This window comes from Hippopotamus amphibius, chromosome 3 (genome assembly GCF_030028045.1).
Source record: "Hippopotamus amphibius kiboko isolate mHipAmp2 chromosome 3, mHipAmp2.hap2, whole genome shotgun sequence".
Lineage (NCBI taxonomy): Eukaryota > Metazoa > Chordata > Mammalia > Artiodactyla > Hippopotamidae > Hippopotamus > Hippopotamus amphibius.
The window spans coordinates 47,321,146-47,342,147 of NC_080188.1; the positions used below are offsets into that span (position 1 = coordinate 47,321,146).

Sequence of the window (21,002 nt, forward strand, 5' to 3'; positions counted from 1 at the left end):
GGCAGGTATCACAACGACGTCATTTGCCTCAGGCACTTGAAGGAAGGAGCTAATTTATGTTGTTTATCTTTAGATTTGTAGAGCGTCTTTACCTTTAAGTTTTATTGGCATGGCACTGGTAACAATGCTAGGAAAAGGACAGGCTAAATGAGATCACAAAAGGGGTGTGGAATATGTAGATGAGCGCAGTGACTTCTGGTCATGCGTAAGCTACACATATATTTCCTGAGAATTTTGGCAATATCCAGATATTAAAATATTGCTGCTGGTAATTATAGCTTAGAAACTCTTTACTTCAGAGGTAAGGGGGTCTATAGACTGCATAAGAAAAGTGATCCTATGTGAAGAGTTATTTGAATGTGAGGGTGGGGTGGCAGACGAACATTAGCAACTCATACTTACCTGGCAGGGGAGATACCATGATCACGAAGGTGGTTTTCCCAGGGCGAGGCTTATCCATTGCACTCCGGATGTGCTGACCCCTGCGATTTCCCCAAATGTGGGAAACTCGACTGCATAATTTGTGGTAGTGGGGGACTGCGTTCGCGCTCTCCCCTGGTTTCTTCTGTTTAAGAAAAGAATTATGTATTCTCGTATGTGGGTTTTCGAAGTCTTGATGTTACATTAGTAAGATTTTTTTTGACGGAGTAAGTTTAGGAGCTTATTGTATTTATACGCAGCTGTGCTAATAACTAACATGCGCGTGTAACTCTTAATTGTTAGTGGATGAAATAATACGTTTTTTTTTGTTGTTTTTTAATTCTTAGCTGTTGTCTGTATGTGTGACCGTTGTTCTTAGACTTTGTTTAATTGTAAAACTGGCAATACAGGTGTTTTGTTTCTGTTGAAGTGTACTACTTCGTGTTTGTCTTTCTTTTTCTCAGAAAGGGGCGCGGGCGGGGCGCGGGCGGGGCGCGGGCGGGGCGCGGGCGGGGCGCGGGCGGGGCGCGGGCGGGGCGCGGGCGGGGTGCGGGCGGGGCGCGGGCGTACGAATCCGCCTGCTCCGGGGCTGGATTCCGGGAAGAGCCGCGTGCTGCTGCAAGTACTGAAAGCGAGACGCCTAGAGCCCCCGCTGCACAGGAGACCCCCGCGCGCCCCCGCTCATTGAAGACCCAATACAGCCGATAAGTAAATAAGTAGATTAAAGAAGGAAAAAAAAAAAAAAAGCCATGAGTAATTCGCGATAGTCACCTCAAATCCTTTATCACACCCTCCAAATTCCTTTTTTCCACTTAGGAACATATTCAGAGGCTCCCAGAGATCTGGAAGTGGACAGTTTGGTGTCCAAACTACCACATCAATAATAAAACCTGCAGGTTTGTCAGGAGCTAGAGAGTGACGTCACTAAAAGGGATATGTAAATACGCGCAGTGTCTTCTGGCCTGATTCACGTTGTTCATATATTTATAATTTTTGCAAATATTCTGGGATCCAAGATGTTATTGCCTGGCTTCTATGAAAAGTCCGAAGAAGTCATTCTTTTGTAAGTGGTGGTTTAGCGCTTGCATGAAGAGAGTGACCGCATGTGGAGTGTTGGGAATCTGGAGTTGAGTGGTGCCAGGGGCGCACTCAACTGGTGGAAGTGGGGTACCGGCTACGTGTAGAACTCAAGCCACGGCGAGCGTGATGGTGAGGGAGCTTTCGAAGAGTGAAGTTGCGTAGTTTGAGGTATTGGAAAAGCTTGGTGCAGATTTTCAACAGGTGCGAGTGTTGAAAAACCTGATTCTGAAGTAAAACCCTTCAATAAACCCGTGGGGTAGCAACACTTCCAGAACCACTGTAAGCTTTGTTTGATGTTATGAAGAAGAAAGTTTTCTATAACAGGTCTTGACTAGTTACTGCGCCTCCTCCAAAGCGTCGACAACCTGCAATCAGAACCAGATAACTGAGGTCTCAGTGCCACACATCTGATCGCCCCACCATGTGGGCGCTGTAGGCACCATATAGCACCTGTGGTTGTTGGCATCGTCATCATACTAGGGTTGTCAAGAGAGAAGAACCGGGGTTGTGGTAAGTGTTATCACAGAGAGAGAGAGAGAGAGAGAGAGAGAGTGTGTGTGTGTGTGTGTATGTTAGAAAGAAGGAATGAATTTATATTTTCTCTATATTTTCTTTTTCCTTTTTTTTTTTTTTTTTTTTTTTTTGGCTGCGTTGGGTCTTTGTTAAGGGCTGTGGCTTTTCTTGTCTCTGAGCTCGGGCTCTAGGCACGCAGGCTCAGTAGTTGTGGCCTCTGGGCTGACTTGCTCCGCAGCATGTGGGATCTTCCCGGAACTAGGGATTGTTCCTGGGTCCCCTGCATTGTCAGGCGGATTCTTAACCACTGCGCCACCAGCGAAGTCCCAATTTATATTTTCTATGTGTACTGGTGTTTTAAATATTCTATGCTTTATTCTGTGTAGTTTTCTTTCAGGCCGTTAAACAAAAGCAATCTAAGGGTTGAAAGAAAGAAAATGTTACATTGTTGTTGACATGTACTAGGTAGTTAGGCCAATGATGATTGTGTCTGTACTGAACATAGGCAGACTTCTTTTTCTTGTCATTATTTCCTAAACAATACAGTGTAAAAACTATTTACATAGCATTTACATTGTATTAGGTATTATAAGTAATCTAGAGGTGATTTAAAGTAGACAGGAAGAATGTGCATAGGTGGTTTGCAAATACTAGGCCATTTTACTATATATAAAGGACTTGAGCATCCACAGGTTTTGGTGTTTGTGGGGGTTCCTGGAACCAATCTCCACGATACAGAGGGACCACTGTGCTTCTGAGAATCCGTGTAGAGCTGTAGTTTTCAAACCTGGCTATGCATTAGGACCACACCAGGCATTTTTAAAATGCTGATGCTCTGGTTCCTTCCACAACCAGAAATGTCAATTCAGTAGGTCTGGGATGGGACTTTGGTGTACTTAAAGTCCCCAAATGATTCTAAAGTGGAGCCAGGGCTGGGAAGTTCTGGGTAAGCATTTCTGTCCAGGCCCCAGCTGTCAAGATGCACACAACATACACTTTATTAGCCATGTAAATATTTGCTTTACTAAGTCCTCTGTTTGTTCTCAGTGCTTTGGTCATGAAACTGTAATTTACAGCCCTTAGGGTATCTGCTATACCATCAAATATATTTTATTATGTTTAAAGCACCCCCCCCAGGGATAGCAAATACCGCTTCAAAGCAGTGAAAATCCCACGAGGACAGAAGCCCAGACTGTCCTGTTCATGTCTGTTTCCTCAGTGCCTGGAACTGAGGAGATACTTAAAATTGTTTGTTGGATGGATAGGTGAACGAACAGAGAGTTAAGAACATATATTGGACTACTGAACTCAAATATATTTAATGATAGAGTCTAGGTTAGAAATATCTGTGTGTGAGAATTCTGAGCTGGGTCTAATCACCTAAGTGGTAACAGAGGTAAATGTAAGGTCCTGTCCTTCAGTCCAAGGATACAAGCACATAAGACATCTAACATGTTCTTAGCAATGCACGAAAAGGACTTAGTGGTTATCCAAAATGACAGTTACAGGGACTTCCCTGGTGGTCCAGTGGTTAAGACTCCGAGCTCCCAATGCAGGGGCCCTGGTTTCAATCCCTGGTCAGGGAGCTAGATCCTGCATGCCACAACTAAAGATCCTGTATGCTGCAACTAAGACCTGGCACAGCCAGATAAATAACTAAATATAAAAAAAAAAAAAAAAGACAGAGCCCTAAATCATATTAATAGATACAAGATCTGGAATGTCAGAAGCAGTCACCCCATTTTTGTCATTTTCCAGATCACATCTGTGGCATTATGTGCTGGTCTGAAAACCATCACTGAGAGTGGGGACAGTATGAAAACTAGAGAATATTAGGCAACAACCCCCAGAATATTGGAAAAATCAAACCATGTCATACAGAGGATGAGTGGGGAGACTTGGGCATTTTGCTTGGAGGAACTCGGGACTGTGAAAATTATCTTTATTTGAAAGGTTAGCATTGTGAAAAAAGGCTGGATTTATCTCATGTGACCCCAAAGAGTTGGATTAGAACCAAAATTTAACTCCATGCAAATAATGACTTTTCCAAGATGAAAGCTAGCCAAGAAAGGACTATGGAATGACTGTCTTGCATAGGTTGAGGTATTCTGGCAGATGTCTAAATGTCAGTGGTATCCTGGAGGAGCACTGGGGGTCCTGCTTAAACACAGATACTGCTTCAGTGGGCCCCCAATGGAGCCTGATCTCTCTTGCATTTCTAACAAGCTCCCAGGTGATGTCCACTCAATGGCCTCTAAGGTCCTTTCCAAGTCTGAGACTTTGGTTGCCATGAAATAGATGCATGTCCTCTCCTATGCAGACTCCATGCCCTTTGACTTCTAGGTGTAGCCCTGTTGCAACCAGTTGTAAGGAGAGACCTTTCAGAAACTTCCCAAATGAAGCCAAGTCCCCTATGAATGCCATATAGTGATTTTTCCACCAGGGAGGAACAGAAGGGACTAATGGACTGTGATCACTGTTCTTAATTAAGAGGTGCAAAAGTTACCATTCTCTTTCCTGAAAAGTGGATTACATATTTACAGAGATGAGGGTGAATAACATCTGTAAAATCTTTCTTCTTCCCTTTTGCCTTGTACATCTGTATGGATAGATTAGGGAGAAACTTGTAACTTTGCATCTCAGATAAGACAAAGGGAAATTTTTAGTGCATTTCTGCATGACTTCATCCGTTTCCATCCCAGTTCAAAGGATCAAACACCATCTCCTCTTGCTGGAAACATCCCAGTAGTCTGTCAAGGGCTTGGCTGTAGGCTGAGGACAGTCATGTCACCCACCACCTCCCCGACTGGCAGAGACTGCAGGCTGCATGCCCCTCCCCGATATTCTTTTTCCCCCTTCGTCATAGAACCTCTGGTTCTTAGCTAGGCGTATGACTTCCCAGAGGAAAAGAGATCCTGTCTCCTAGAGTCCTTTGTTTTCCTGATCTCTCTTTAAATGTCGATAATGATGGAAAATGGCATTCCACTGGGAAATAATACAGTGAAATAAGCATTTTTACTGAAGCATTGCCATTTTATCCAGGATACTGAAAAGGGTGCACTGTGGTACAAGAGAGATGATGTCTTTGATCATCGGTTGTGGTGTTAAACAATGCTAGAGGAAGAAGCTGCGTTTGGCTATGAAATTCTTGCAGAATTTCATGAATCATGAATCTCCCCGTCTGCCAGTGGTAGAGGAGCCTGGTGGGTTAGGAGTCAAAGGAGGAGAAGTCCCTGTTGTTGGTGGGAAGGTAGGCGTGGGCTCTATGGTAGTCAGCCGGTTCATTGGTGGTTTCCACTGATAAAACAAAAATCAAGACAAAAAATGTAGTTATAAATACTCAACATATAAATATTACATAACTACTACATAAGTAATAAAATATTTTTAAGCTTATATAGATAAGAGGTGAGAATTTTCAACCAATAACTTTTTTTTTTTAGTTTCATTAACATTGCCAACTTGCTCTATTTCTCTGTATGTGTATGACAGTTAATTAATGAAATTTCAAACTATTTGTATTTGATCTTTGAAAAGAAAACCAAGTACAGTACTTTCTTTCCAACCTTGTTGTTCCAGCCAATCTTTTTGGGAAGAACAACTAGAAGAATTGGACCACCCCCCATCCATCTCGCCGCCAATGTTTAAGCATACTTCTGAAGGTAGCAGAATTCTAAGAAAGTGAGGCTTTATGGACTTGAGATTGTGGGGAGGTAAAAATCCCAGGGAGGCATTTGACTGCACTCTTCTCAAGGCAATTGGCAATTCCAAAAGTAGTGGCTGAAAGGCTGGAAGTTGAGCAGAACTTTTGACAATCTCACAGGGCTGGGGGACAGAGAGAAAGGAGTTCAGGGGCTGCCAGAGAGAAGGAGACTTGGTCAGTAACCAGGCTTATTATGGCTAGAACCCCAAAGACCTCACCCCGGGAGTAAGAGTAAACCAGGGGGACTTGTTCTAATCATCTCAGTCTCCAGATGGATCAAGGTGATCTGTGAGTGTTGTGCCCATAGTCTACATAGTCTAGAAACAAAAGTAAATTCTCTCTGGAGGAAGATAACTTCATCCAGAACTTCAAGTTGTCTCTACAATTTTCAAAAACACTGTTCAATGCTCAATCAAAAACAACCAGGTTACAAAAAAGGATCGGGGCCAGCGGGGTGGGTGGGGAACAAGGCTCAACTGACACTGAAAAGAAAAAGTAGATCATAGAAGCAGACCCTCAGGAGCTCGAAACAATGGAGTTACCAGACACTGACTTTAGAACAACTATGATTAAAATGCTCAAGGAGTTAAAGGATAAGATGATGACTTTGGCATAAAATGGACATTTTGGAGCTGAAAAATAGAAGGAAATAGAATAATTTTAAGAAATTATGATTTCTTAAACAATTTCACATATTTTATATATAAATATATATGTATATTTTTTAAAAAATGGGCGTTCCTTCTCAGATATTTTTAGTAGGATACACGTAATAAAAATTTGAGAGGACTTCAGCTGAATAGCTGTCTTCAACATTTTCAAGAAATTGTAATCCTTTTCAAACAGATTAACAAGTTTTAGTTCTTCCATTAATTAGCAATTTTGTTAGTATGTGAAACATTCTTAATTCATAAGCAGTGACTTAAAGTTTTGTTAAAAATAAGATATAAATGTGAAATTAGCCAGTATTATGATGACAAAACCCTCAAATAGGATTTCACATTTCCTATGTCTTTCCCTTAATTTTCCTGAACCTTCATTCTTCTGTCAAGTGTTGATAATGATAGAAGAATCAAGAATGAAAACTTACACAGGTATGCAAGAATTCAAAAAACTTCTGAAGGTACTGCAAGGGAAAAAAAATAAAAAAAACCAGTTACTTGACATTTAATTGTTAGGAAATTTTTGTTTCAGTTCAAATATATTTTTTTAAATTCTGAAAAAAATACTTGCAAGAAGAAATTGCAGAAATTACTTTAAGGTCTGTGAGTAGTAAAGAAGCTTGTTGTAATGTAAACTGGACAATCATATAGAAGAGAAGGGAGTTAGGAGTTAGCTAAGATGAGTATCAGTACAAAAATTTTCCAGAGAGTAACTCCACTAAAAAACAACAACCAGAGCCCATAGAAACATAGAGATTTATCTTTGCCTTTTTTAATCAGACTATGAAAGGAAAGGGAGGTTGAGAGCCAAGGTGAAGAACAGAGAGCTGTGTGCTTTGGCAGTTCTTTCTGAGCAGAAACCTGAGCTTTCAGACGTTCCAAGCATCTTCTGGAAAATGCAAAGCAGCAAGCAATATACCAAGAGGCCACAATCTACAGATCAAAATCTATACTAAGGATAATTACTGAAAATAAGTATAAATTTATCTATGAGCTTGCTTGGCAAAAAAAAGCAGACATTTGTCAGTTGAGAGAAAGTCTTCTAAAAGGAATTAATAATACATGTAACTTTTTAATGAGGAATTTTGGATATTATAATGGATGTAGTCAGTGAGTTTACCATGTGAAACAGTCTATATGGGCTCATGCTTTGCTGGATCCTCTGAAAAGTAAGGACATAATATTAAGTTGAAAAACCAAAATATTCTGGTGATTTCTGGGTTCTAGATATTTGTCAGATTATGCTAAACTTATAAAAGAAGTTTCATGACTTATGTTATCCCCTTATTTGTGAAAGAGAAGGATCTAAACCAGCTGTATATTGAAAAGGGTGGTGTTCACCCAGACAAGAAGTGATTCAAGGCTGGTGTTCTAACTTTCACGGGCCCAGAGATGGTCTATTTCTCTGGAGATGATTTCCCAACTGGTAGGAACTGTCCACAGAATTCCTAGCTATGCCAATGAGGCTGGTTCCTATGCTTCCCACCTTAGATTTTTCATTTTTACCTTGGAGAAAATATTTTTTTTTTATTTCATTGAGTATAGTTGATTTACAATGTGTTAATTTCTGCTGTACAGCAAAGTGACTCAGTTATACATATATATATTCTTTTTCATATTCTCTTCCATTACTTTTTATTATAGGATATTGAATATAATTCCCTGTGCTATACAGTAGAACATTGTTGTTATCCATTCTACATGTAATAGTTTGCATCTGCTAACCCCAGACTCCCACTCCATCCCTCCTCCATCCCCTCCCCCTTGGCAACCACAAATCTGTTTTCTATCTCTGTGGGTCTATTTCTGTTTTGTAGATATGTTCATTTGTGTCATATTTTAGATTCCACATGTAAGTGATATCATATATTTGTCTTCCTCTTTCTGACTTAGTATGATAATTTCTAGCTGCATCCATGTTGCTGCAAATGGCATTATTTCATTCTTTTTTATGGCTGAGTAATATTCCCTTGTATATATGTACCACATCTTTATCCATTCATCTGTCGATGGACATTTAGGTTGCTTCCACATCCTGGCTATTGTAAATACTGCTGCTATGAACATAGGGGTGCATGTATCTTTTCAAGTTATAGTTTTGTCTGGATATATGCCCAGAAGTGGGGTTGCTGGATCATATGGCAACTCTACTTTTAGTTTTTTGAGGAACCTCTATACTGTTCTCCGTAGTGGCTGCACTAATTTACATTCCCACCAACAATGTAAGAGGGTTCCCTTTTCTTGGAGGAAATCTTATAATCATATTTTATATTTCTGAAAATATTACTTCTTGAAAATGTCACATATTTTCTCCCAAAATTGTATCTTCCTAGGAGACAGCAAATATTCCTAATTTTGGTTTAAAAAAAAAAAAAAGAACAATTACCTTCCAGTTTAAGTGATCATGGTGAATTCCAGGATGAAATTCTCGTACCTGTGAAAATTAAGAGGCAGAGTATGGAGACTGAGGAAGTAGATGTAATGATAATAATGGTAATTAACTAGGAGACTTAGACTTTGAGTTCCCAGAAGGCAGGGACTATGTCTTGTCAACTGTGAAATCCTGGCACCTACCGTGATCGCCCATCTCAAGAAAAATTAGTTTATAGAATAAGCAAATGAATGTTGCAGCTGTTAACACTGGTCATTAATCCTTTTTAATACCAAAAAATTATCTCAGATATGGGCATACCTAGTTTTATTGTGATTCACAGATACTGTATTTTTTTGTTTTACAGTGAAGGTTTGTGGCAACCCTGCAACAGGCAAGTCTGTCATCCATTTTTTCTAGCAGCGTTTGCTCACTTCATGTCTCTGTGTCACATTTTGGTAATTCTCGCAATATTTCAAGCTTTTTCATTATTATTTATCATGGTGATCTGTGCCCCGTGATCTTTAATGTTACTACTACAACTTGCTGAAGGCTCAGATGATGGTTAGCATTTTTTAGCACTAAAGTATTTTTCAATAAAGGTGCACATTGTTTTGTAGGCATAATGCTATTGCACATGTAATAGATGACAGTATACTGTAAGCATAACTTTTATATGCACTGGGAAGCCGGGAAATTTGTGTGACCCGCTTTCTTGCGACATTTGCTTTATTGTTGTGGCCTGGAAGCAAACTCGAAGTATCTCTGAGGTAAGCCTGTAATTCTCTCAGCCTACTCACTCTGCTTTGTTCACAATAACAACCTGAGCTGTCGTCTTCCTTAACCTACTTCCGGGGGCTTCTGTTTGTCTCAGGTTTTATCAAGGGCTTCTCCAGAGCAATCATAGCTCCCTCTGACGGCCCCTCCCTCAGCTGGCGGTTCTCAAGCTTGGGTGCCCAGTGGAATGAATACCTGAGGAGCTTATAAGAATCCTGATGCCTGGATCGCACCCCAGGCCAATTAAGGCAGGTTTTGGGGGCGGGACCCAGATATCAGGACTCTAGTTTCCCAAGCAATTCCAAAGTGCAGCCAAGATTGAGGACAACTGCTCTGCTCTGAGGCCAGGCGAGATTCTCCGTTGCGCTTGACTCAAATCTATTGCTTTTCTAACAAGGTCTTTTAAAATAGGTTAAAAGAGCTACTTTTAGCTCCAAAGAAACTTAAAGTGGAGACTGTGGCTTTGACTCCAAAGATTTTTTTCTTTTTTTTTTTTTCTGAGGCCTGAATATATGAGTTTGGAAAGCATGAACCAAGGCTGATGTGCAGAAATAGACATTAAGAGGTTACTTACTGGTGTGCAGTGAGCTGTGACCAAAAGGAAAGTGATCAGAAAAACCACTTTCATCTTTCGACTCTAGGAGTAAAACAAGAGTATTAATTCTTAACTTAGAAAATATGGAGCCCTTTCCTGCTTATGCAGTGTGACACAGAATCAGGCATGTTATTAGGGACTTGGCGAAGATCATGCTGTTGGGAACCAAAGGATGTACAGATTAGCGATTCTGGAAGATATTAAACAATTGGAATATAGATTATGATTCACATGCCTTAAGAATGGTGTGTGGCTCTAATTCAAGATCTATATCACACACACATGCGCATTCAAGTACAGTAGAGTATAAAACATTTCATGCTTATTAGGAATATTTCCCCAGCGAGTTCAAAAGCATATTGGTCTAGTCTATTAACTGCTTATAAAAACACAGCTTTTAAAATAGTTATTATTTCATTTGACTCTTACAGTGACTTTGATAAGTAGATACCATTAGTATAATATCCACTTAGAAGTAGGTATTTGTCTTGTCTGCACTCCTATTATTATCACGTAAGTTGTTTATTTGAGGTGTTAGTAAATTCGAATAGGTTCATAGTTTTTCTGTTTTCTACTGTATCATGGCAACTTTTATTTCAATCATTTTAATTTTTCATGAAAACGAGAAAAATTCCACACTTATTAAAACATCTTTTAAATGATATACGAAATGCCTTTTTTGTTGTTTTGAGGGAAGAGAAGAGAGATCAGCATTCTGAAGATATATATGATTGTTTTATTTCTCCATAAGAATACTATAATTTTCATCAAGAGTATATTAATTGATTCATTTTTGTAAGAGGTGTCACTCTTGGTAAATGTTTATTATAAAAATTAATTCTGCCATTTGAAATACTTTTTATAAAGAGAGCTATAAATATAATTTTAAAACAAATCAAGACAGAAAATGACAACACATACCCAGTAGCCTTGGATCTGTGAAATGCAGTAAGAGAACACGCCCTGAACCAAACTGCCAGTGACTGATTTTATTTTATTTTACTTTATTTTTTTTCAGATCTTTTTTGGAGTAAAATTGCTTTACAATGTTGTGTTAGTTTCTGCTGTGCAGCAGAGTGAATCAGCTGTATGTATACATACATCCCCATATCCCCTCTCTCCTGAGCCTCCTTCCCACCCTCCCTATCCCACCCCTCTAGGTCGTCACCAAGCATCAAGCTGATCTCCCTGTGCTCTGCAGCAGCTTCCCATTAGCCATCTGTTTTACATTTGGTAGTGTGTATATGCCAATGACTGATTTTAAAAATCTATCTTCAAGGTTAAACAATATTTGAAATGGGAAGAGAGCCTTCAACAGGTTGATATGAAGACCAAATTTATGTAAATATTATTGTCTACTGGAAGGCTTGCGTCCTTCATGTTCGCCTCTTATAACTGTTGATGTTTCCCTTATTTTTCCTTACATGCATTGCCGTAAATATGGAGGAGGGAAACAGGAATGCACATTTGCAGGATAACATTTAAAATTCCACTTATGTAGGACTTTTGTCACTGCTCTTTTTCTATAATTTGTTTTCAGTCACTATTTTAAAGGCCTAATATAACCCAGAATAAACATTAGAGTAACATATTTAAAATATATAAACATGTGAGTACATGAGACAGTATTTAAAGAATTAAAAACATAGGCCATGACTATAAAAGAGAATTAAAATGTTATTGTCAATAAATTAAACTAAACTCTTTAATTCTCAACCTTTCCAGTTGTCCATATCTTTTATAAGATAATGTAATTTATAATTGAAAGAACATTTGTTACCTTGTACACCAGGAAGAATGAAATGTCCAATGTCGTTAAGATTTCCTTGATGCCTCGTTTCCAGATCACCTGGATAATTGGAAGATATATATATATGTGGATACTGATGATGTGTAGTATCAGCACATTAAAAAAAGAAAAATGACTCCTCATGACCCTCATTTACATAGGAATGGGACAGGGGTTTCCCGTGCAAGGACAATACCTCATTCTTTGCAGGGCCAAAACCCTTGTCTCTGATCAGAATACATTTTTGTGGTTATTCTTGAGACATGAATAATTCAGGAAACCTAGGGCTTTGCTAATGAACAATCAGGACAAATAATTGCAGCAACTGGAAAGGTACCATACTGTATTAGTAGTTTTGGCTAGGAGATAAACTTTGAGAATTTCAACTTAAAAGACAGCATTGAAATCTGCATGAATCATGCATTGACAGAGAGAGTCTTGTTCCCCTATCTCACTCAGTGGGGAGACAGAGGCTATGACCTGGATACGTGGAGGAAGCACTAGCCTAAGAGTCAGCCCCACTGAGTCCAAGCTCAGCCGCTGCCTCTGCTGGCTACACCTGGTGAAGGTCAGTTTGCTTTTCCACAGAGAAAATCTCCAGGGCTCTCCTTATCCCAGAGTTGAGGTCCCAGCTAACTCAGTACTAGAGAAAGGAAATTCTTCCTTCCTCTGTCAAAAACCCATTCATCTCTTGCTCCCATATGTTTGACAGGGTAAATATTTAGTTCCTTTCAGAGAAGTCCTATACTCTCCACATCTATAGGTTTCACGTCTATGGTCCAGGCAGATCAGTCTGCAGCATTTTTACCAAAATCTAGATTATTCAGCCTTAAATAACATCACCTGTGGGACACCATAAGCAGCCAAGGCATCATTTTGCCAAACCCAATTCCTTTCACAGTATTTTTTCTTTCTTTCTTTTTTTTTTAAATGAGCACTCCTTTACTGGGCTAATAAAAATAGTGTAACCTAGTTCTGGGAAAAGGTTCTAGTACTTTGAAACTCAAGTGCAAAATGAAATAAAATGCAAACTTCACAACTTCACCACACAGACCTCCCACCACGTTCTAGCTACATAACTATGTGAATAGTGTCATTGCCTGCAGCCCAGAATGCACCCTTTTTCTCTAGAGGATAAAACAGATTGATTCTTTTTAAAGCAGTACCCTTTCTCCACTTTCATCTTGCCTGGAACAGAGATAATGGATAAGTGAGAAAAGTCAAAGAAACTTCTGAATCCATCACAATGGGGGCCCAACTACCACACTAAGCGGCAGCAAACAGGATGGTCTGGGAGCCGTATCAGAACCTTGTTTGTTAACTTATCTGTGTCTCCTGAATTGAGGCACTAACTCACCACTTTTTCAACAGTGGTGTCAGAAGTTTGGTTCTTCAGGAACAAATTTGAGTGTGTGGACCTTTCAGCTTTCTTGGATTTGGCATCCCAAAGGAGTGTGTGCTTTCGCTTTGAAGATTCACAAGCTCTGAGCACTAAGAAACCCAGACCACCATCCAGAGCAGAATGTAATACACTTAATCAGTTTGCCTTTTGTTCTGTTTTTTTTTTTAAGTATAGTTGATTTACAATATTATATTAGTTTCAGGCGTACAACATAGTGATTTAATATTTTATAGATTATACTCCACTTGAAGTTATTATAAAATGTTGGCTGTATTCCCTGTGCTATACAGTATGCTCTTGTATCTTATTTTATACAAAGTAGTTTGTACCACTTAATCCCCTACTACTATCATGCCCCTTCTGTCTCCCCACTGGTAACCATTAGTTTTTACTCTGTATCTGTGAGTCTGTCTGTTTTGTTATATTCATTCATTTGTTTTATAGATTCCACATATAAGTGATAACATACAGTATATTTCTTTCTCTGCCTCATTTCACTAAGCATGATCCCCTCTAGGTCCATCCATGTTGTTACAGATGGCAAAATTGCACTCTTTTTTATGGCTAAGTAATATTCCATAGTGTGTGTTTCTGTCTGTATACATACATATACACACATATACAGACACACACACACACACAGTGGAATATACATACATACATACATGCACATCTTCTTTATCTATTCCTCTATTGATGGGCACTTAGGTTGCTTCTATATCTTGGATATTATAAATAAAGCTGCTGTGAACATTGAGGTGCATATATCTTTTCAAATTAGTGTTTTCATTTTCTTTGCATATATACCTTGGAGTAGAATTGCTGGATCATATGGTAGTTCTGTTTTTAGTTTTTTGAGGAATCTCCATACTATTTTATATAATGGTACACCAGTTTACAGTCCCACCAACAGTGTAGGAGGGTCCCCTTTTCTCCACATCCTCACCAACATTTGTTATTTGTGGGCTTTTTGATGATAGCCATTTGGACAGGTGTGAGGTGATAGCTCACTGTGGCTTTGATCTGTATTTCTCTGATGATTAGCAATGTTGAGCATCTTTTCATCTGCCTGTTGGCCATCTGTATGTCTTTGGAAAAATGTCTATTCAAGTCTTCTGCCCATTTGTTAAATGGGTTATTTTGTTTTTGTTTTGTTTTTTTTTATACTGAGGTGTATGGGCTGTTCATATATTTTGAATATTAATTCCTTACCAGTCATATCATTTGCAAATATTTTCTCCCATTCAGTAGGTTGTCTTTTCATTTTGTCAATGGTTTCCTTTGCTGTACAAAAACTTTTCAGTTTAATTATGTCTTATTTATTTATTTTTGCTTTTGTTTCCTTTGCCTAAGGGGACATATCCAAAAAAATATTGGTATGACTTATGTCAAAGAGTGCACTATGTTTTCTTCTGAGAGTTTTATGGGTTTTGGTCTTACATTGAGTTTTTTAATCCATTTTGAGTTTATTTTTGTATGTAATGTGAGAAAATATTCTAATTTCATTGTTTACATGTAGCTTTCCAGTTTTCCCAGCACCACTTATTGAAGAGACTGTCTTCTCCCCATTGTATATTTTTGCCTCCTTTGTCATAGATTAATTGACTATATGACCATGGGTTTATTTCTGGGTTTTCTACTATTTCATTGATCTATATGTCCATTTACGTGCCAGCACCATACTGTTTGATTACGGTAGCTTTGTAGTATAGTCTGAAGTCAAGGAGCATGATTCCTCTAGCTTTGCTCTGTTTTCTCAAGATTCCTTTGGCTATTCAAGGTCTTTTGTGGTTCCATAAAATTTTAGGATTATTTGTTCTATTTATTTGAAAAATGTCATGGGTATTTTGATAGGGATTGCATAAAATCTTCAGATTGTTTTGGGTAGTATGGACATTTTAATGATATTAATTCTTCCAATCCATGAACATGGGATGTCTTTCCATTTCTTTGTATCATCTTCAGTTTTCTTCACCAATGTTTTAAAGCTTTCAGAGTATAGGTCTTTCAACTCATTGGTTAAGTTTATTCCTAGGTATTTTATTGGTTTTGATACAATTGTAAATGAGATTATTTTTTTTTGCTTTCTCTTTCTCATATTATTAGTTCATTATTAGTGTGTAGAAAAGCAACAGATTTCTGCATATTAGTCTTGTATCCTTCAACTTAACTGAATTCATTTATTAGTTCTAATACTTTTTCAGTGGAGACTTTAGGCTTTTCTATATATATAGTATCATATCATGTGCGAATAGTGACAGTTTTACTTCTTCCCTTCTAATTTGGATGCCTTTTATCCAAATTCTTCTCCTTCTCCTTCTTCTTCTTCTCCCTCTTCTTCTTCTTTTTTTGTCTTATTGCTCTGAATAGGACTTGAAATATTATGTTAAGTAGAGGTGGCAAGAGTGGGCATCCTTGTCATGTTCCTGACTTTAAAGGAAAACCTTGCAGATTTTCACTACTGAAAATGATGTTAGCTGTGGGTTTGTCATAAATGACCTTTATTGCATTAAGATATATTCCCTTTACATCAACTTTGATGAGAGTTTTTATCATGAATGGATGTTGAATTTTGTCAGATGCTTTTTCTGCATCTTTTGAGATGATCGTGTGATTTTTATCCTTCATTTTGTTAATGTGGTGTATCACAAGGATTGATTTGTGGATATTGAACCATTCTTACATCCCTGGAATAAACTCCACTTGATCATGGTATATGATCCTTTTTATGCATTGTTGAATTTGGTTTGCTAATATTTTGTTGAGGATTTTGACATCTATATCTATCAGAGATATTGACCTGTAATTTTCCTTTTTTGTAGCATCTTTGTCTGGTTTGGGTATCAGGGTAATGATGGCCTCATGGAATGTATTTGGGAATGTTTTTCCTTTCACAGTATTTTCTTCAGAGGAAGTTAAAGCATTATGTACTTCCTAATGTGCTCCTGGTCTCATGATATCCTTTAAGACAATCTCCTACCTCCCCAGTATTTTTGTTTGTGTTTGTTTTAAACAAATTATAAGTTAAATTTCAATTACAACTTGCAACAGCTATAAAAAAAGAATGAGGTTTACCCTCTATACACTACTAAGAAGTGCTCATCAAAATTTAACCTTAAGTAAAAAAAAGCAAGATGGGGAAGGGTATATACAGTATTTTTTTCCCAGTTTTATTGAGATATAATTGGCATACAGCACTGTGTAAGTTTAAGGTGTATATCATAATGACCTGAATTTTATATATTGTGAAATGATTGCCATAATAAATTTAGTTAATATCCATCATCTCATACAGATACAAAAAGAGAAAAAAATATTTTAAATGTTTTTTCTTCCCTTGTGATGAGAACTCTCAGGATCTACTCTCTTAACAATTATCAAATATACCATACAGCATTGTTAACTATAGTCATCATGTTATATATTATATCCCCAGTTCTTGTTTATCTTATAACTGGGAGTTTGTATCTTTTGACCACCTTAATCCAATTCCCTCACCCCTCAATATTTTATTATGAAAAATTTGAAACAGAGTAAAGTTGAACAAATTTTACAGTGAACATTCACATACTTACCACTGAGATTCTATTATTAACAATGAACTAATATTGTTTGCTTTATCACATATCTATACATGTATCTATCTTTCTGTGGATGTGTTTGACGCCCATTTAAAAATTGTTATGTATCTTTTTCTTGTCCATTTATGGAAGATTTTATCTGTTATCTGTTGCAATGATCTGTTTGTGTCTTTTGACTTTGTTTATGGAGCCTCATTGCTTCTAAGCCAGTGTGCAAAGAAGCATATTTAAGTAGAACAAAATATAGTAAGGGGAAGTTTGAAGAATGAGTGTCTGATTAGCCCATTACAGGGTAGCCCACTTGGATAGTTAAGTGGTAAGAGAGGTTTGAGCACAGGAGAAAATGTCTCGTGCCAGCCCTTCAGAAAGATGGAAGCAGAATGAATGAGGGGATGGAAGTAGGCGTTATGATGAATTTGTTTGGAACACCTAACCATGAGGAGACTTTCTATCCCTGCAGAAAGGCAGGCATTGATATAATAAGTGTAACTTAGAAAGATATAGGATGATTGAATTTTTTTCTGCCAACACTGGAAAATCCATTGAGAGGCACATAATATTCAGGTCATTGTTGTGTTTTCTTTCTGTGTTTTTGAGTCAATTTAGAGTGGTGTTATTAACCACTGGCTGCTTTCTTGCTGAGACTGTACAAGGGTTGGTTTTCTTGAGCTTGGTAGATATGACTAAATCAAGAAGGTGGTCTGCATTGCTAATGTACATTCTCTTCAAAATAGAAAGATAAAGGTGCATTTAATTTTTGAACAAAATTTATTTTATCTTGTAAAACCAACACATGCCCCTCAGAAAATTTGGATCATGTAGAAAAGAGCTACAATTCAGCAATTTCACTCCTATGATTAGCCAAGAGAATGGAAAACATATATCTACATAAGCACTGGTAAATGAATGTTCATAGCAGCATTATTCATAATAACTGAAAAGTGGAAACAACCCAGGTATCCATCAACTGTGAATAAGTAAACAAAATGTGGTATATCTACACAATGCAATGTTATTTAGCAACAAAAAGGAATGGCACAATATATTCAAAGTACTGAAAGAAAAAAAACTTCCAACCAGGAATACCCCAAAGAGTTATCATTCAGAATTGAAGGAAGGATAAAGAGGTTTCCAGACAAGCAAAAGCTAAAGGCATTCCTCACCACTAAACCAGCTTTACAAGAAATGCTAAAGGGACTTCTTTAAGCTGAAAAGAAAGGGTTCTGGCTAGTAACAACAACAACAAAAACATATGAAACAATACATCTCATTGGAAAGGTAAATATTGGGTTGGCCAAAAAAATTCATTCAGGTTTTTCCATAACATCTTACAGAAAAAACCCAGTATATAATAGAGTTAGTGGCTTAATCACTTATAAAGCTAGTATAAAGGTTAAAAGACAAAAGTAGTAAAAAAAATTGTGATTACAATAATTAGTTAAGGGATACACAAGATAAAAAGATGGAAAAGTGACATCAAAAACATAAAGTGGTCAGTGGGGAGAGTCAAAATGTTGAGCTTTAGAATGGAATCAAACTTAAGTGGTTATCAACTTAAAATATACTGTTATAGATATAAGTTGTTAAATGTAAGCTTCATGGTAACCACAAAGGAAAAACCTATAATAAATATGCAAAAGAGAAAGAGAATGGAATAAAATAATTCCACTAAGGAAAGTCACCAAACTACAAAGGAAAATAGCAAGAGAAGAAAGGAACAGAGAGGAACTATAAAAACAGCCAGAAAACAATTAACAAAAAGACAATAAGTATATGTCTCTCAATAATTATTTTAAAATGTAAATGAACTAAATTCTCCAATCAAAGGACATAAAATGGCTGAATGGACAAATAAAACAAGACCCATCTTTTTGCTGCCTACAAGAAACTCACTGTAGATGTAGGGATACACACAGACTGAAAGTGAAGGGTTGGGAAAAGATATTCCATGTAAATAGAAACCTAAAGAAAGCTGGAGTAGACATACTTATATCAGATAGAATAGACTTTATTTTTTAAATAAATAAATAAATAAATTTATTTATTTATTTATTAGCTGCATTGGGTCTTTGTTGCTGCACATGGCCTTTCTCTAGTTGTGGTGAGTGGGGGCTACTCTTCTTTGTGGTGCACGGGCCCCTCACTGCAGTGGCCTATCTTGTTGTGGAGCACAGGCTCTAGGTGCATGAGCTTCAGTAGTTGTGGGTTCTAGAGCACATGCTCAGTAGTTGTGGCACATGGGCATAGTTGCTCCACAGCACGTGGGATCCTCCTGGACCAGGGATCAAACGTGTGTCCCCTGCATTGGCAGGTGGACTCTTAACCACTGCACCACCAGGGAAGTCCCCCAAAGTAGACTTTAAAAGAGAGATTGTTGTTGTCTCTTATTACAATAAGAGACAAAGATGGGTTTTACATAATGATAAAGGGGTTTATCCAACAAAAAGATATAACATTTGTAAATATTTATGCATCCAACACAGGAGCACCTAAATATGTAAAGCAAAAATTAACAGACCTAAAGGGAGAAATAGCCATACAAGAATAGTAGTTTTTGATACTACGCTTATATCAATGGCTAGATCATCCAAACAGAAAATCAGTAAGTAAACCTTGGCCTTAAATGACATGGTGGATAAGATTGGCTTAATAGATATACACAGAACATTCTATCCAAAAGCAACAGAATATACATTCTTCTCAAGTGCACATGGGATATTCTCCAAGATAGATCACATGTTAGGACACAAAACAAGTCAATAAATTTAAGAAGATCAAAATCATATCAAGCATTTTTCCTGACCACAAAGATATGAAACTAGAAATTACATGAAGAAAACTAGAAAATTCACAAATATGTGGAGATTAAGCAACATTCTACTGAAAAACCAATGGATCAAAGAAGAATTAAAAAGTGAAATAAAAAAATACCTTGAGAAAAGTGAAAGTGGAAAATAGCATACCAAAATTTGTGGGATGCAGCCATTCTAAGAGGGTAGTTCATGGTAATAAATGCCTACCTCAAGAGACAAGAAATATTTCAAATAAACAACCTAATTTTACCCCACAGAGAACTAGGAAAAAAAGGAAGAAGAAGAAAAAACAAAGCCCAAAGTTAGTAGAAGGAAGGAAATAACAAAGATTGGAGCAGAAATAATATGAAATAGAGACTGAAAAGACAATTAGATCAGTGAAACTAAGAGCTGGTTCTTTGAAAAGATAAACAAAATTGACAAGACTCTAGCTAGACTTACCAAGAAAAAAAGGGAGAGGATTCAAATAAATTAGAAACGAAAGAGGAGATATTACAACTGGTACTGCAGAAATACAAAGGATCATAAGAGACTACTGTGAACAATTATACACCAAAAAATTTGACAACCTAGAAGAAATGGATAAATTCCTAAAATCATACAACCTACCAAGACTGAATCATGATGAAATAGAAAATTTGAATAGACCAATTACTAGTAAAGAGATTGAATCAGTAATCAATAAACAGAAGTCCCAGACCAGACAGCTTCACTGATAAATTCTACCAAACATTCGAAGAATCCTTCTCAAGCTCTTCCAAAAAACAGAAGAGGAAGGAACTCTTCCAAATTCACTTTATGAGGCCAACATTACCCTGATACCAAAACCAGACAAGGATGCCACAAGCAAAGAAAATTATAGGCCAATATCGCTGTTGAACCAAGATGAAAAAATGTTCAACAAAATACTAGCAAACCAAAATCAACAATACATTAAAAGGATCATATAGCATGATCAAGTAGGATTTATTCCAGGGATGCAAGGATATTTCAAAATTCACATTAACAACATGAAGGATAAAAATCATGATTATCTTAATAGATGCAGAAAAAGCTTTTGAAAACATTCATCATCTATTTTTGATAAAAACTCTCAACAAAGTGGTTATAGAGGAAATGTACTTCAACATAATAAAGGCCATAGATGACAAGCCCACAGATAACATTATACTCAGTGGTGAAAAGCTGAAAGCTTTTCCTCTAAGATCAGGAAGAAGACAAGGATGCCCACTCTTGCCACTTTTATTCAACACAGTATTGCAAGTCCTAGCCAGAGCAGTTAGGCAAGAAAAAGAA

At 37.4% G+C, this 21,002-nt stretch overlaps 1 non-coding gene across 1 annotated transcript; it reads left to right on the forward strand.

Moving 5' to 3' along the window:
- Positions 1-394: 394 nt before the first annotated feature.
- Positions 395-558, forward strand: LOC130850595 (U1 spliceosomal RNA). The gene has a single exon (XR_009052958.1). It is a non-coding gene; the product is annotated as a U1 spliceosomal RNA (small nuclear RNA).
- Positions 559-21,002: the final 20,444 nt, after the last annotated feature.